Raw genomic sequence first — 15752 nt, 5'->3', positions numbered from 1 at the left:
CATGCCTATAAATATATCCATTCGTTTTTCCCAGGTAGGTTGTTACAAACTATTGAGAGATTTTCCTGTGCTACTTGAGGTATGACTTTGCCCCTGGAGTTTTGACTCAGCCTTGGGCCTTCATGCCCTTGGGCAAATGGCTTAACCACGCTGAGCCTCTGTTTCCTCCTCTGTAAAATGGGAAGCTAATAGGTGTCAGCATCAGTGGGGTTGTTGTGCAGAGGCAGTGGGCTGGGGCGTGTCCAGTCTTTCCCCAGCTCCAGGCACGTGGTTAGTGCTCCCTAAATTAGTGGCGAGCTCATTTTATCCTGAACTCAAAGTAGAACCACGTGACCCCAATCAGCCCTTGCCAAGCAGGGGATGGAAGGTTAGAGGGCCCGAGGAACTGAGTGTAACAGGCACGCTGGGGCACCTGCCAGGGTGGTGGCTGACTCTGTCCCCTAGGTGGGAGGCTCTGGTCTCCAGCTCCAACCCTGGCCTCCTCCCCAGGCTTCTTTGCTGTGACCCAAGAACTGGCTGATGAGCCAGCAACCCCGAGAGGGGCCACCCATCTCAGAGGTAGATGGCAACTTGGCTTGGAACCAAATCCCACATGGGTATTACAAAGTCTCATTGTGCCTCCAGGTAGCTGTATGGGTTGTGCCACAGAGCCAGGAAGGCTCCGAGCCAGGCTGGCTTTGACATGGCTGCGGAGTCCCCACCCCAAGATTCTGATTCCTAAACCTGGAGTGGGATCTGGGGTGAATCCCAGGAGGCTCAGAACTACAGCCTTCTGTGTGTCCTTCTCTGACCCAGAAGCTTCTTAGGCTTCTTGGAGTCCTAAAAAAAAGTGTGTGTATGTATATGCATGTATATGTATATACATAATTAGCTTTAATCATATATATTATAGATTAGTATATATATTAGCTTTAATAATACATTGCATTTAACCCAATATCATATACATTTTTGGCTTTTCTAATTACCAGATCATCAGCCATACAATGACGGAGACTAGGCAGACACAGAAAAATCTGCTGGGGAGAAAATGCCAACCCCTCCCCAGGAAGTGCTAACATTCTTAGTGATTCACTCTTGGTCCTCTGTCTGTGTGTATATTGCACATACTGTATAGTTGCGCATTGTGCTGTTTCAGCCTGTCTTTTGGGTTAAGGGAATAATGCCCGTAAAATGCTCCTTGTGCCTAGGAGTTTCAGTGTCTGCCCTGTCCCCTGTCCCCACTCTGGGACCGGCTCGATACAGTCTTCCTCTCTCAGACAGACATCTCTTTGTCTTCCCTCTCTTGGACCTTCGTGTGCAGCCAGCACCTGCCGGCACCTGCCGATCCCTCCTCCTAAAACGCGTTCCCTGGACTCTCTCTTCCCCTCAAGCCATTTGTCCGAGTTTCCTTTTTAATTGATGGTGAACTTTCCGAAAAACTCTGCCTCCCCTCCCCATCCCTCTTATCTCATCTTAACATATTCACTTCCCGACCCCCAAACTCAGGCTTTTGCCCCTCCTGCCCCCTCAGAGGCTCGAGGGCCATACCGCCGTCCAAGAGAACTAGGACGCCGGCACATACAGAATTCAAATTTTTCCAGCAGCCATATTCAAAACATACAAAGAGACAGTTAATATTAGCTTTAATAATACATTTCACTTAACCCGAGATCATTTCAGCCTTTTAATCAATACAAAAGTGACCAAGGAGATATTTTGCATTCTCTTTTACTTTTTTTGGGTGGCAACTCTTTGAGGTCTGGTGTGTGTTTTAACTTCTAGCACATTTCCATTTGGATCAACCATATTTCAAGGGCTCAATTGCCATGTGTGGCCAGAGACTGCAGTGCTGGATGGCACTTATCGAGGGCAGGCACCAGGATAAAACCCAAACACCTCTTTTCAGGGAGTCAATTTCTGTAGTTCTTGGGTCCAGCAGAGCTTTCTGCCTCCGATTTCACCTTCACATGGTTTTTTTTTTTTTTTTTTTTTTTTTTTTTTTTTGTCATCTTTTTGCCTTTTCTAGGGCCGCTCCCATGACATATGGAGGTTCCCAGCCCAGGGGTCCAATCGGAGGCGTAGACACCGGCCCACGCCAGAGCCACAGCAACGCAGGATCCGAGCTGTGTCTGCGACCTACACCACAGCTCACAGCAACGCCGGATCCTTGACCCACTGAGCAAGGCCAGGGATCGAACCTGCAACTTCATGGTTCCTAGTCGGATTTGTTAACCACTGAGCCATGACAGGAGCTCCTCAACTTCACGTTATATCTTTGTTTCTGACGCTCCCCCCGGCCACTGTTTTCTTTTTCGGTCACCTCCCAGCATATGGAATTCCCGGGCCAGGGATCAGATCTGAGCCACAGCTGCAACTTACGCTTCAGCAACTCCAGATCCTTAACCCACTTGCTGGACTGGGGACTGAACCTGTGCCCTGGAGCTGCACCGACATCACTGGTCCCACCACTGTACCATAGTGGGAACTCCTCTGAAGCTTCTTTTTTTGTCTTTTTAGGGCCACACCCTCCGGATATGGAGGTTCCCAGGTTGGGGTTGAATATGAGCTGTAGCTGCCAGCCTACGCCTAAGCCACAGCAGCACCAGATCTGAGCTGCGTCTGCGACCTACACCACAGCTCATGGCAACACCAGATCCTTGACTCACTGAGCAAGGCCAGGGATCAAACCCGAGTCCTCATGGATATTAGTTGGGTTCGTTAACCTCTGAGCCACAACAGGAACTCCTCTGATGCTTCTGTTATGATATCAATAGTACATGATAGGGAGTTCCTGTTGTGGCTCAGCGGTAATGAACCCTGCTAATATCCATGAGGATGTGGGTTCCATTCCTGGCCTTGCTCAGTGGGTAAAGGATCCAGTGTTGCCATAAGCTGTGGTGTAAGTCGCAGGTGTGGCTCGGATCCCGAGTTGCTGTGATGTGATGTAGACCAGCAGCAGTAGCTTCAGTTCGACTCCTAGCCTGGGAACTTCCATATGTTGCAGATGCGGCCTTAAAAAAGACCAAAAACAAAGAAAGAAAAAGAAAAAAAGCTTACACGATAATTACTGAATACCAGAAAAACCCAGATATAGGGATCTAGATCTTCCGAAATACGGTCTTTGTGACTTTCTCTCCCCCCAGGTCCTTGTAGGCACATCCTATCCTGGTCAGGTGGAAAGATCCCCTTGCATCAGGACTGATTATGGCAGGAGCCAATGGATGGAAGAGTCACTGTTGGACTTCCTGAGAATCGAAGGGAAGGTCCCAAGGGAACCTGGGTTTGGAGTTTGTGCCATAAAAATAGACAGGACAGAGGAGAAAGGAGAGCCCAACTCCAACTCCATCTGCCATGTGTGATGAGACGAGGACGCTCAGGCTCGTTTCAGAGCAGAGAAGGGACGTGTCTCAGGGTCTTCAGTGGTCATAGCATGGTTGGGGGCTAAGTCCCAGACTTCAGTTTGAGCTTTCATGATTGATTTTTACAGCCACTTAGCAGAACTGGGCCACCAATAAGGAGGCTGTCTCTTCCGTGGTCAGGAAGCCTCTTGCGGAGTCGGTGGTGGTGGGAGGTCGCTCTTACAGCTGCCTGTTCCAACTCCAAACCACGGCACCATGACCAGCTCGGCCACCGCCCTGATCCAGCTGCTAAATCAGGATGTAGGTGCCACCACCTACCCCAGCAGCACGGGGGCCCTGAGCCCTGCCAGGTCACTCGATTCCAGGCCCCTACAACGGCATGGAAATAGGGCTATAGCTACCAGGCAGAAATAACCAAAGTAGGCAAATCCCCAGGAAGGTCAGTGCTTAGAAAAGAAGTTTACCTTTAAGAAGTGAAGTGAATCAGACTTCAGAAGTCCGGCTCACCACATGAAACACAGAAATGGTAGGCGTGTTCTGTTCAGGCTGCTATAGCAAAACACCATAGACTGAGTAGCTTAAATAACCGATATTTGTTTCTCATGGTTGTGGAGGTTGAGAATGAAAGAGCAGGAGGCTGGCTGATTTGGTTCTTGATGGGGCCTGGCAGACAGCTGCCCTCCCACTGTAGTCTCCCATGGCAGAAAACTCTAGAGCAAGCTCTCTGGTGTCTCTTCTAATAAGGGCACTAATCCCATCAAACAGGCCCCACCCTCATGACCTCATCCAAGCCTAATCACCTTCCAGAGGCCCCATCTCCAAAGGCCATTACCTTTTGGGGGGCTTGAGAGGTGGGAGTTGGTAAGGCTTCAACAGATGAATTTTGGGAGATACAATTCAGCCCATAGGAGTATTTTTTAAACTGCAAGATCACTGAAGTTTCTGAGCTGTGAGGGATCCTGGGGAGCATAGTGAGGTTTTTTGGAGGCCATTCCAACCTTTGCAATAGGGAAGGTTCATTAGCAGAGGTTATAGGATGCTGGCACCATTTGGATGGGCATCACCTGCAGGTGGCATTGAGGACCATAGGAAGCCGATCCCCCATCCCAGACGCCCTCACCATTCATCACCAAGAGGAACCCCTATTGATACCGAGGTGCAGTTATTACAGACTTTTTTTTATTCATGGCTGCACCTGCAGCGTATGGAAGTTCCCAGGCTAGGGGTCAAATCAGAACTACAGCTACCGACTTATACCACAGCCACAGCCATAGCAAGGCCAGAAACAGGCCCATCTGCCACCTAAGCTGCAGCTCGTGGCAACGCTGGATTCTTAACACAGTGGGTGAGGCCAGGGGTCGAACTCACATCTTCATAGACAACATGGAGTCCTTAACCCACTGAGCCACAATGGGCACTCCTAGACTTTTAATCAATATGATTAACAACAGGATAAAGAATGGAGATCATCCCTCACACATGGCTCCATGATTTTTTTTTTCCCCCATTCGCTATGTTGTTGAATTCTTTCTCATGTCAATAAACATTCACACCAGCAAGGTGAGCAGCTCCTTGATAGTTTGCAGTCTGGATAAAACCATAATTTTTTGAACGAAATGCCCATCATTGGGATGTAACTGTAGATTGAGACAAATCTTCCCCTGTTAGAAACGAAATTATGAAGAGCACTTTAGGAGCGAAATCTGACAATAAATGACTGGGAGCAAAATTGCTCTGAAAGGGTGTATGTGTTTTATTTATTTTATTTTTTTGTCTTTTTGTCTTTTCTAGGGTTACTCCTGCAGCATATGGAGGTTCCCAGGCTAGGGGTCGAATCGGAGCCGTAGCCGCTGGCCTACACCACAGCTCATGGCAATGCCGGATCCTTAACCCACTGAGCAAGGCCAGGGATCGAACCCGCAACCTCATGGTTCCTAGTTGGATTCCTTAACCACTGTGCCATGATGGGAACTCCAGGGGTGTATTTGTTTTATTTTTTTTATTTTTATTTTTTATTTTTTTGTCTTTTTGCCATTTCTTGTGCCGCTCCCATGGCATATGAAGTTTCCCAGGCTAGGGGTCTAATCGGAGCTGTAGCTGCCAGCCTAAGCCAGAGCCACAGCAATGCAGGATCCGAGCCGCGTCTGCAACCTACACCACAACACGGCAACGCCGGATCCTTCACCCACTGAGCAAGGCCAGGGATCGAACCCGCAACCTCATGGTTCCTAGTCGGATTCGTTAACCACTGCGCCATGACGGGAACTCCCGGGTGTATGTGTTTTAAAGGCTTTGGATACACGTGACTAAATTGCCCTCCTGAAACACCACATCCAATTACATCCACAATCCGTGGTGGAGAGTGCATGTTTCCCCGCATCTTCAACACTGGGTGTCATCATCCAACTTGCTTCTGATTTGATGGTAGAAATCTTCCCCCCTCACCCCTCCTCCACGTCTTTGACTTTCTTCGTCCTCTGACTCGATCAGTGACCCCATCTGCATCTCTTCCAGCTCTTGGTTGGATCCTCTTTCCTCTTCTCCTTCCTCTTCTCCTTCTTCCCCCTCCTTCTCCTCCTCCTCCTCCTCCTTCTTCTTTCAGGGCCGCATCCATGGCATATGGAAGTGCCCAGACCAGGGGTCGAATCAGAGCTGCACCTGCCGGCCTACACCACAGCCATAGCAATGTGGGATCCGAGCCTCGTCTGCGACCTACACCACAGCTCATGGCAACACTGGATCCTTAACCCACTGAGCAGGGCTGGGGATTGAACCCATGTCCTCATGGATACCAGTTGAGTTTGCTACCACTGAGCCACAATGGGAACTCCTCCTTCTTAACCTTGGCAAGCGTCCTCTCTTCTGCAAATTTCTGTGCTCCCAGCTGTCTGTTCAACACCTTTCTTTTCTTCCCAGACATTCCCTTGTAAAAATTTTTTCCCTTTGTTAATTTGAATGAAACCGCTGTCTACCATCTCCCTCTGGCTGACACCCACTCAAAAAGCCCGCAACATATGTCCCTCCCTTCCTTGGCCCCCAGCACATTTATGATACATAAATGAATGAGACAGAACACTCCCAGTTAACACGCCAAACCAGAAAAGGAGGTGCCATCCTCAGAATGTGTTGGAATCTTAATGACCTTCAGGGGAAGTTGTTCACGCTCAGCGCAGTCAGGTTCACAGGGAGCACAAAACAGAACGTCCTATCTTGAAGAATTAACTTTAAAGTGCTTTCCTGCGGCTTCCCTGGAGCACAAGCCAGATTGGGAACAAAACAAGGCAGTAGCTCTTAGGAACTGTATCCCCCCGAACAATGGAGGGAAAGTGGAGGACAGATCTCGTTATAAAGGTCTTCCGTGATATGATACTTTGTGGGATGGGCTTTGGTTCACTCTAAAATGGGTTCTGTTTCCACCTCGAACCAGCATCTGCCCAGGTTGCTCTTGTTTCTACAAAGCTTTTGAAACAAAACCAATTAGGAGTTTGGGATTACCAGATACACACTACTACATATAAAATGGATAACCAGGAGTTCCTGTGTGGCTGAGTGGGCTAACAACCCCACTAGTATCCATGAGGATGCAGGTTCGATCCCTGGCCTCACTCAATGGGTTAAGGATCTGGTGTTGCTGTGAGCGGTGGTGGAGGTTGCAGATGTGGCTGGATCTGGCATTGCTGTGGCTGTGGCATATGTAGGCTGGCAGCTGCAGCTCTGATTCAAACCCCTAGCCTGGGAACTTCCATATGCTGCAGGTGTGGCCATTAAAAAAAAAAAAGAAAAAAAAAAAAAAGGATAACCATTACGGACCTACTGCACAGTGTAGGGAATGATACTCAATATTTTGTAATAAACCATAAGGGAAAAGAATCTGAAAAAGAATATATATGTACACACACACACACACACACACTGAATCACTTTGCTGTACATCTGAAACTAGCACTACATTGTAAATCAACTATATGTCAACAAAAAAATTTAAAAATTAAAAACCAAAATAAAATAAACTAACCCCCCAAACCAAACAAGCACCCAGAAACCCCCTCTCACCTCTGGGACGAGCCCCTGTAGTCTTCTCGAGCCCTCCCCTCTTGAGATTTAGACTGGATATTAATAAGATGTTTTGCGGGCATCTCAGACTGAAGATGCTCCCGTATTATTGCCTGATCTTCTTATTTTAATCGCTGACATTTATTGAGCACTGTCTTAAGTTGAGTTACCCCAGAGGCACGCCCAGGGATGGAGACGCAAGGGCAGTCGTTTATTCGGAAGGTCATCCTAGGAGATGCTGGCTGGGAGAAGTGAGGTGGGAAGATGCAGGGGAAGGAAGGCAAACGCTGGTGTGATAAGGAGCAGGTTACTGCTGTGGACCACTGGGCTTACTGCAGGGAACCTCCAGAAGGCTTCTTAGAGCCAACCTCAAAGCTGCCTTAGGTGAGGGGCAAAGAAGCTGGGTGTTTATCCACTAACCCCTGTCCATCCTCCCCGTGGGAAAGCTGAAGGGCTTGTGCAGGAAGTGAAGCCTTCAGGAAAGGAGCTGCAGAGGTCCACGGCTTTTGCAGGAGGGGGTGAGCTCGAAGGCCTCACTTCATCCACTAGTGCATCCTATGTGCTGGGCATCACGTGGTTTGATTTACACACCGCATCTCATTTAGTCCGCATCAGCAGCCCAGGAAGGAGAGACTGTAACTGGCCCCATTAACAGATGGGGACACTGAGGCTTGCTGATGTCAAAGGAGGGGCTTGGGGCCACGCACACCCAGGAGGCGAGGGGGCTGGGCTTTGGACCACAGAGCCCGTGGGGTCCGCCGGGCACCTTCTGCCTCCGACATAGGGCGGCATTCACTCCAGCCAGCGGCTCCTGGTGGGGCGGCAACGGGTGAGGAAATGGGAAAGCAGAATTCAGAGCTTGTTTACCTCCCACGCTGTGTGTTTCTTTCAATCACAGGGTTCTTACAATTTTCTTACAATTTTGGTTCCCCACTTGGCAGGATTTTAGACACTGAGGTGTGCATTCTGCCTGAGAAGCCCCATGGAGGGAAAATGAACGGGAGCCCCATTTGGAAGCTTGGTGATCGCATTAGCCTGATTTTGATGAAAGAAAATATGTGTGCGTGTGTGATTCGCTATAATGCCTTCCCGCCCTGGAAAAACAGCAATTTTCTTGCACTTAGAATGCTGTGTTCTAAAGAAGGTCCCTTCTCTGTCTACAGGGTTCCAAACCCTGGTTAAGCAAAGGAAAGTATTTTCATTCTGACTTCGTTTCCCTCTTTACTCTGTTATTCCCTTTAATAGAATAATAGTAGTAGTAGCAGCTGTGGTAAGAGAAATAGCAGCTTTCATTGACAGAGGGCTTACTGCATATGCAATATGATATATACATGTGCTAAGCTCTATAGAGTCTAAATCTATATTTTGGGAGTTCCCGTCGTGGCTCAGCGGAAATGAATCTGACTAGCATCCATGAGGATACAGTTTTAATCCCCGGCCTTGCTCAGTGGGTTAAGGATCCAGTGTTGCCATGAGCTGTGGTGTAGGTTGCAGATGTGGCTTGGATCTTGTGCGGCTGTGGCTGTGGTGTAGGCTGATGGGTACAGCTCCAATTCAACGCCTTGCCTGGGAACCTTCATATGCGTCGGGTGCAGCCCTCCAAAAAAGAAAAAAAAAATCTATATTTGATATGCAATTATACCTAAATATGTAGATATTTTTTATTTAATCTCCATGATAATCTTGTAGGATAAGTATATCCCCACTTTGCAAAGGCTGAAGCTGAGACTCAGAGAGGTTAAGCAACTCACCCAACGTCGCCCAGCCAGGAAGAAATAGAGCTGAAATTGACTTCATCTGACGCCAGAGCCCCAGCCTCTAGGCCTTGCCCAGTCTGCTTCCCTCTCCAGCATCCGCCTCTTCTTGAGTGTGTGGCCTCTGTGTTTTACAGGTTCCAGTTATCTGTCCCATGTTCTGGATGGGACCTAAGTGGAAGCCAGCCCTGCTTCAGCTCTGGCTCATTTGGCACCTAGACGGTGAGTCTGGGAACTCAGGGGTTTGGTGTGGGGGGGTGGCCCATGAACCCAGTCCCCTGCTCTGTGTCCCTGGAATTACTGCCTGCAGCCTTTGCCCAGGGCCTCTCATCACAAATAAATACATTACAGGGTGATTTGTGGAGTGCGTCAGGCCTGTGGGTGATTTTTTTCCGACCTTCTATTTCGATTTCCATTATTCTCACTATAGGGTAGGTGCAAGGAAAAGTAAGTAACAAAGGCATTTATCTTCTCTTCCTCTGTTCTCTCTCCTGGCTGTAGCTCTTCCATCCTTTCTCTGCCTGTGGCTTGTCTTGGACACAAACGACCCTTCCCGATTTCAGTAATGGCCTGGAGCAATTTCCACCCCCAAACATGGCTGGTTTGGGGACTGCGGTTCCTTCTGCTCCAAGAAAATCTAAATGAAAACTGCTCAGAAAAGATGTTCTAAACCTCTAACCAGCCACAAAATAAAAGGCAGGGAGGAGTTCCCTGGTGGCTCAGTGGGTTAAGGATCCAGCGTTGTCACTGCTGTGGCGTGGGTGTGAACCCTGGCCCGGGAATTTCTGCATGCCACAGGTGTGGCCCAAAGGGCAGGGAGACCTAGATCTCACTGCCACTCACTGAGCTGCTGTTGTGGGCAGAGATGTGTGGGCACCTTCCTGACATGGTCCAAAGACCAAGCTGAGCACAGCTTTTCTTCCTCCAAGCTCTGCTGGACCGTCTGCCCATTCAAGAAGCTTCCACTGAGCACCTGCTCTGTTCCAGGCACTGTTTTAGTCACTGAGGATATGACAGGCCAGTATTCCTGCGTTCATGGAGCTTCGATTCCAGGACAGAAAAAAGAAAATAGAGCAAGATAAACAAATCGGTGGGATATAATCATGGTTTGCAGATGGTGACAGAGCAAAGCAAGAGGGGGGGCTTGTTGGGGAGCCACCGCCACGCCAGATCTCAGCTGTGTCTGCAACCTAAAGCACAGCTCATGGCAATGCCAGATCCTTAACCCACTGAGCGAGGCCAGGGATCCAACCTGCATCCTCATGGATCCTAGTAGGATTCGTTACTGCGGAGCCACAGTGGTAACTCCTTCAATTTTAAACAGAGTGGTCAGTGAAGGCCTCTCTGAGAAGGTGGCCTGTGAGCCAAGACTTGATGCAGGAGTAGGTGTGAGCCATATGGGTTGGTGGAGGGGAGATCATTCCAGGTAGAAGAGATGGAGCAGGTGGTGTATTTGAGGAACAGCAGGAACTCGGGGCCACTGTAAGGACTTTGGCCTTGACCTGAGTGAGATGGGAGCCATTGGAAGGTTTTAAGTGGAGCAGGGATATGACTTGACTTTGATTTAACAGGCTCCCTCTGCTGCTGATTATGGAGAGGAGCGGCAGGGGCTGGAAGGGAGGAGGCAGGAGACCAGGGGGGAACATGGCCACACTCCAGGCTTGGGCCGTGTGGCCGTGGGAGGCGGTGAGCAGGTGGAAGATTCTGGATGCATGTTGAGGGTGGTGCTGATGGGACTTGCTGACGGCTTGGTTGAGGGGTGGGAGAGAAAGATCAAAGTCAGAGATGACACTAAGGCTTTTAGCCTGAGCCTCGGAAGGGATGGGGTTGCCACAGACCAGGATAGGGCAGGCTGCAGGAGCTGTAAGTTTGGGCAGGAGCAGGGCCTGCTGAGGTGACGCAGGAAAGCTTCTGGTAGGTGGTAAGGGCTGGGCCCGAACCCCCATCCTGTTACTTTCCTGACTGCACGTTTAACTCTCCAAGCACAGCTCCTCACCAGATTCAAAGGGCACTAGCCTCTTCTATGTGGGTTGTCATGGGAATAAAAGCAACAGCAAACATCTATCATGGGCCTACAACAGACATGCTCTAGGCACCTTAACTCACTCTTCACAACAATTCTATAGGGAAATGTAATTATCATTCTCCCTCTACAGATGGGGAAGTCGAGGCACAGAGAAGTTAAGTACCTTGCCCAAGGTCACATAGCACGTGAGCATCAGAGGCTCAGCTCAAACCAGGGCAGTCCGGCTCCAAAAACTGTCCTCTTTCCTGCCTCCCTCCCTGATGCTGGCATTAACTAAGACAAGGGATGAAGAGCACGTGGCACCCAGTGGGAGCCTTTTCTCTCTGTTCTTATCCCTTATGACGCCCTCAGCCCACTTTCTGCAAGTCCCCGCATCTCAGACAGACCGAGGACAGGTGGAGAGTGTGGGGGTAGGAGGAGGAACAGGAGGGGCTGGAAGCGAATCAGAGTTTGTTAGCAGGGGTGTGTGTGTGTCTGCCTGCCACTGCCAGGAGTCATGCAGGGCTCTCCTGCAGGCATGTTGATGCAAGAGCATGCTGCATTTGTCCTGTGTGGAGGAGGGGGGTCAGACTGTTAACGACTCAGCTACAAAGGGTCTCAGATTTACTCTGAGGCAGCAGGTGTGTGGGCGAGTGTACCCGGATCTGTGTGTATGTGGGAGTGAGTGTGTTTGTGTGTGTGTTGCGTGCGTGGATCTGTGTGTGTGCTTATGTGTCCGTGTGTGGTTGTGTGTGTGTGTATGTGTGTGCACACCCTGGAGGGGGCAGATTTGAATACTGGCTTCTTCTCTATTCCACCAGAGGTTACTGTTTCTGAGAGAAAAAGCGCCATCTGATCTGCTCATTATTTGGCCCCGCCCCCATCTTCTTTAGAGCCAGAGCTCAGGAACCGATGCTGATGAGGAAGAGGAAGACAGGGGCGTCCACCGCTTAGGGAGCCTTCCTCAGCGCCAGGGGCTGTGCTGAACACTGTCTATGTGCCACCGCATTCGTGCCTCCCAACAGGTCCTGAGGTGGTGGCCAGATTGCAGACAGGACATTGTAAGGTGCAGCTGCTTGTCCAAAGTCGCCCATGAGGGAGTTCCTGTCGTGGCTCAGGGGTTAACGAATCTAACTAGGAACCATGAGGTTGCAGGTTCGATCCCTGGCCTTGCTCCGTGGGTTAAGGATCCGGCATTGCCAGGAGCTGTGGTGTAGGTCACAGACAAGGCTTGGATCCCGCGTTGCTGTGGCTCTGGCGTGGGCCGGCGGCTACAGCTCCGATTGGACCCCTAGCCTGGGAACCTCCATATGCCGCAGGAGTGGCCCTAGAAAAGGCAAAAAGACAACAAACAAACAAACTCGCCCACGAGGGAGTGAGATGCCAGGGTCTGGCCGACTGCAGGGCTTATAGTGGGGTCACTGGGAACAGCGAGACCCAAACAGCTAGCATCCTGGAGCTGATGCCCCTCTCAGATTCAGACCAGGAGGTAAGCAGATGTGTCAATAGCTTGGCTTCTATTTCCCTTCTGGCTCTGATGCAGGGGTGTGCAGGCCACCAGGCTTAGAGCAATGACACTGCAAGTGGGGTCTCTGGACCAACACCTTCAGCATCACTTGTTAGAAGTGCAAATGCTCACCTGAGCTGGCTCTGGCCCTTTGCCTTCTAATGAGCCTCCCGGTGACTCTGATGCCGAAAGAACCAGGAGCTGAGATGGAGATGACTGCCCGGGATCACACGGTTGACAGCTGGAAGGGCCAGGACCCCACCCAGGTCTGCTGGGGCCATGGTCTGAGCCTCCTGTAGGCTGCCACCAACATTATTATAGGACAGCATCTCCCAGACGCTCCTCCTCCCAACACTGCTTCCTCTTCCACCTCCAGCTCTCAGGAATCCCAGGGTAATGCTGAGATCTCCCATTTCTTTCTTTCTCTCTTCCTTCCTTCCTTCCTTCCTTCCTTCTTTCCTTCCTTCTCTTTCTTTTCTTTCTTTCCTTTCCTTCCTTCCTTCTCTTTCTTTTCTTTCTTTCTTTCTTTCTTTCTTTCTTCTTTCTTTCTTTCTTTCTTTCTTTCTTTCTTTCTTTCTTCTTCCTTCCTTCCTTCCTTTCTTTCTTTCCTTTCCTTCCTTCCTTCTCTTTCTTTTCTTTCTTTCTTTCTCCTTTCTTTTTTTTTTTTTTGTCTTTTTTGTCTTTTTTTTGTTGTTGTTGTTGTTGCTATTTCTTGGGCCGCTCCCGCGGCATATGGAGGTTCCCAGGCTAGGGGTTGAATCGGAGCCGTAGTCACCGGCCTACGCCAGAGCCACAGCAATGCGGGATCCGAGCCATGTCTGCAACCTACACCGCAGCTCACGGCAACGCCGGATCGTTAACCCACTGAGCAAGGGCAGGGACCGAACCCGCAACCTCATGGTTCCTAGTCGGATTCGTTAACCACTGCGCCACGACGGGAACTCCCTCTTCTTTCTTCTTTCTTTCTTTCTTTCTTCTTTCTTTCTTTCTTTCTTTCTTTCTTCTTTCTTTCTTTCTTTCTTTCTTTCTTTCTTTCTTTCTTTCTCTCTTAGCCACACCTGCGGCATATGGAAGTTCCCTGGCTAGGAGTTGGATAGAGCTGCACCTGAGGACTAGGCCACAGCCAAGGCAACACTGGATCTGAGCTGCATCTGTGACCGATGTCACAGCTCATGGCAACGCCAGATCCTTAACCCACTCAGCGAGGCCAGGGATCAAACCTGCGTCCTCATGGATGCTAGCCAGATTAGTTTCCACTGAGCCATTATGGGAATTCTGGGGATCTCCCATTCTTAAGCAGGTCCACATGTGACTGCTGAACGTGAGCCCCAGGACCCTTGGAAGGTCAGGAGTCCTAGCTGAAAGCCACAGGATGGAAGAAGAGATCTGAAATATGTGCACCTGCCTGAGAACTTAATCCAGAATACATGAACACCTACAATTTGGTACAAAGAAAGAGGCTATCACAGACGGCGGATGAAAACATGGCAAGGTGCCCACCTCATGAATTATCAGGGAAATGCGGAACGTATCATAGTAAGATCCTCCTGCACTTCCCACCAGAATGATTAACAAGGAAAAAGACAATACCAGGTATTGACAACAGGAACTCATACATGGCTGGTAGGAGTGGAGATTGGTAGAACAGTTTAGGAAAATCTCCTGAAACCAAAACAATGTGACCCAGCAATGCTACCCCGTGATGCCAGGTCACCCCCTGCTTGGTGGGTAGGACACCAGGGAAATACATTTTTGTAGGACTCTTGTTTATACAAACAATTTATTTTTCATTCTATAATAATTTTTATTTTTTCCATTGTAGCTGGTTTACAGTGTTCTGTCACTTTTCTACTGTACGGCAAGGGGACCCAGTTACACATACATGTGTACATTCTTGTTTCTCCCATGACCAGGCTCCATCATAAGTGACTAGACATAGTTCTCAGTGCTACACAGCAGGATCTCACTGCTAATCCATTCCAAAGCAGTAGTCTGCATCTACTAACCCCAAGCTCCCCATCCATCCCACTCCCTCCCCCTCCTCCTTGGCAACTGTAAGTCTATTCTCCAAGTCCACGATTTTCTTTTCTGTGGAAAGGTTCATTTGTACTGTATGTTAGATTCCAAATATAAGTGATATCATATGGTATGTGTCTTTCTCTTTCTGACTTACTTCACTCAGTATGAGAGTCTCTAGTTCCATCCATGTTGCTGCAAATGGCATTATGCCGTTCTTTTTAATGGCTGAATAGTATTCCATTGTGTATATATACCACATCTTCCTAATCCAATTGTCTGTTGATGGACCTTTGGGTTGTTTCCATGTCTTGGCTGTTGTGAATAGAGCTGCAGTGAACATGCGGGTGCACGTGCCTTTTTCAAGGAAAGTTTTGTCCGGATATATGCCCAAGAGTGGGATTGCTGGATCATGTGTTAGTTCTATATATAGTTTTCTAAGGTACCTCCATACCATTCTCTATAGTGGTCGTACCAATTTACATTCCCACCAGCAGTGCAGGAGGGTTCCTTTTCTCTACACCCCCTCCAGCATTTGCTATTTGTGGACTTATTAATGATGGCCATTCTGACTGGTGTGAATGGCAGTTTTAATTTTGTGTTTCTCTAATAATGAGGGATGTTGAGCATTTTTTCATGTGCTTGTTGGCCGTCTGTTATTTATGCAAACAATTTTATTAAAAAACACATGACAAAACCCATGGGCTTAGAGTTCCCATCGTGGTGCAGTGGAAATGAATCCAACTAGTATTCATGAGGATGTGGGTTTGATCCCTGGCCTCGTTCAGTGGGTTAAGATCCGGCCGTGAGCTGTGGTGTAGGTTGCAGACGCAGCTCAGATCCTGTGTTGCTGTGGCTGTGGTGTAGGCTGGCAGCGTAGCTCTGATTCTACCTCTAGCCTGGGAAATTCCATATGCCAGTGGTGCGGCCCTGAAAAGCAAAAAACAAACAAACAGAAAACCTCATGGGCTCACACGAGGTCCATGGCGATTTACTGATGAAGATTTAGATTAATGGAGAGAGAAGAGTTACTTACACATTTGCTTATTGTATGGCCTGTTTCTTTCTTTCTTTTT

General features: G+C 49.0%; 1 long non-coding RNA gene across 1 annotated transcript; it reads right to left on the bottom strand.

Annotated features, from left to right (window-relative positions):
- LOC110261097 lies at positions 4743-13010 on the bottom strand. The gene is made up of 2 exons (XR_002344902.1): positions 12793-13010; positions 4743-5002 (listed from the first exon to the last, which is right to left on the bottom strand). It is a non-coding gene; the product is annotated as an uncharacterized LOC110261097 (long non-coding RNA).

The sequence above is a fragment of the Sus scrofa genome, chromosome 6 (assembly GCF_000003025.6).
Source record: "Sus scrofa isolate TJ Tabasco breed Duroc chromosome 6, Sscrofa11.1, whole genome shotgun sequence".
NCBI classification, from domain to species: Eukaryota; Metazoa; Chordata; class Mammalia; order Artiodactyla; family Suidae; genus Sus; species Sus scrofa.
The sequence above is the reverse complement of the archived record's forward strand: the minus strand, read 5'-3'. Positions and strand labels throughout refer to the sequence as shown.